The 2,384-nt window shown below is 51.5% G+C and overlaps 1 protein-coding gene across 1 annotated transcript in view; it reads left to right on the plus strand.

Annotated features, from left to right (window-relative positions):
* LOC102263662 (protein-cysteine N-palmitoyltransferase HHAT) overlaps positions 1 to 2,384 on the plus strand; it is a gene marked incomplete at its 3' end in the record, with an annotated part of 44,440 nt that overhangs the window by 41,044 nt on the left and 1,012 nt on the right. The window lies entirely within an intron of this gene.

Here is a 2,384-nt window from a genome sequence, read left to right on the forward strand (position 1 = left end):
GGGGGCGCTGGGGGCGATGAGGGAAAGGCAGGACATGCTCTTGGTTTGCTTAGCAAGGAGCCTGGGCCACCACACCTCACTCTGAAGGGCTTGAATCGTTCAGTGGGGGCTGGAAAGTGTTTGGTGAGTTACTCACCTTCCTTGTGACTTAGTTTCCTTTATCAGTTAAATGGGAAGAGTAATAGTACCTCCCTCCCAGCCTTGACTAGGAATTAAATTAAATGAGTGTGTATACGTAATGTGGCTTGGCACATGAACGCTACGAGGTGTTAACCATTACTGTTATTTTTGCTCTGGCCCTTCTGGGGTAAGTTTAGGCCAGAACGGAGACCCTGGGTGTCCAGTCTGGTGGGTGCAGCAGCAGGGAATTCTGGGTAGTGTGCTGGTTTTATCCCTGAGGAAGAGGGACCCAGGCAGTAGCTTCAGGTGCAGGGGGGAGCCCAGCCCCTGAGGGGCTGGGGCTGGCAAGAGCCGGATAGACAGTCAGTGTCCCTGACGCACTGCTCAGGGTCTGGAGTGGGCTCCGGTTCCAGTATCTACCTGGAATAATACGAATTGTAATAAATAAAACTACCTGAGCGCTGCTCCGAGCCAGGCCCTAGGAGAGAGCTACTGTTGTCATTACCACTTTACAGATGGTGATGTGGAGGCAGAGAGAGCAGATGGGGGTGGAAGGAATAAAGACGGGAGCCTCTTCATGCTCAGGTGCTGAGCGCCCGGTAGTCAGGGAGAAGGTGCGGCGTGGTCTGTGGACACGCGGGTCTGGCGGCTCAGGCTGGCCAGACCGGGCCCCGTCCTGGGGCAGCAACACCCACTCGCGGCTCTGGCAGACACCGCTGTCTACCACCGCCTGGTCTGGATGCCTGGGGAGGGGCAGCCAGGGTCTGACTGGGGAATGGCTGGCTGTGAGCAGAGGGATCACCTGTGACCACCGGCTGGCAGAAGCTTCCCTACCACAAAGGGATAAGCCGCAACTCCGACGCCCTTGACCCAAACGCAGAGATTGGCGCCCCGGAGGCACAGGCGAACGGCCGGCTCGGGAAGCTTTCGTTCAGGCTCTCAAACACTCATATTATCTCTGTGAGAAGGAGAGGAACTCTTCCTCTTTGAAAACTGTCATCTTTCATCATCAGAATATCTTTAAAAGCCTTCAATATTCCTTTTTATGCAATTTGCATGAAATGAGCTTTTAAAATACAATCTGCTTTAAAATGCACTTTGCAGATGAGTTAATGTGCATTTTTTTTAGTGGCGCCTCGAATTCCCGCTGATGCAGTTTCCAGTGGTCTCAAGGCTGGCACTCCCCCCAGGTTGGAAATACCTCGAATGAATTGCTTTGCACGCAGACAGGAGAGCAATCTGCTCGTTAGGTGAGCTGTGGACAGCACGTCCTTTCTTCCTGCTGGATTGACAGGGACCAAGGCTGATTTTTTTTTTTAAATCAAAGGGAGGCTACTAGACTGAAGATATAAATAGACTGTGATAATGACCCTACTCTGAAGAAAGACCAGTAACCACTTTTTTTTAAATCGTCACCCAAGAACATACTTCTTATTTGGGGGGCGGGGGAGAGAGAGAGAGGCATTGATCGGTTGCCTCCCACACTCCCCCAACCTCGGATCGAATCCACAACCTTTTGGTGTATGGGATGATGCTCCAACCAATTGAGCCATCCGTCCAGGGCAGTAACCACTGTTTTAGGTAAAAGCAAATAGAATGAAAAATTGGATTGTTCTCTGCCGTGTAGACATTCCTGTTACCCTGCATTTGGAGGCATCCAGCCAGGAGGGCAGGCTGAGCATTGCAGAGAAGTCCCTTGTGGCCCAGTGGAGGCACGGAATTGTGCCTTCTTAAACCCGGTGGGAAGTTTTGCCCTGAGGAGTGTCAGATCTAGAAGGCTCCCACACTCCCTCTTGTCTTCTGTTGGTCCAGTGGTGTAAGGCTGAAATGGAATCCACTTCATATCTTAGAGCTTGCTTCTGCATTTCACCATCTTTGTGCTTTAAACTTTTGTGCATCCCTAAACAGCAGGCAGTCAGGCGAGGCCACCAGGCTACCTGGGCAGGACTTTGATTTTTGGGGTCTGTATTGTCCACGGGTATTGAGTCTACTCTGAGTGGTTTTTCTGTATCTATGAATAACCCGGGCATCCCTGTGTCACCTTTGACGTCTGGCTCTGAATCGTGCGTGTCCTAATTGTGCCCTGTGTCTGGTAGTCTGGGACGCCACGAGGGAAGAAGGTGAAGGTGAAGGATGTGCAGTGCAAGGCACACAATGACCAGGGGTTAACTACCAGTCGTCCAATGCTTTTTATGTGCCAGGTGGTGCACTTAGGCCTTTGTTTATTATATTTAATCACCACAACATTCCCCCCCCCCCCCCTT

This window comes from Myotis brandtii, unplaced genomic scaffold (genome assembly GCF_000412655.1).
Source record: "Myotis brandtii unplaced genomic scaffold, ASM41265v1 scaffold119, whole genome shotgun sequence".
NCBI lineage: Eukaryota > Metazoa > Chordata > Mammalia > Chiroptera > Vespertilionidae > Myotis > Myotis brandtii.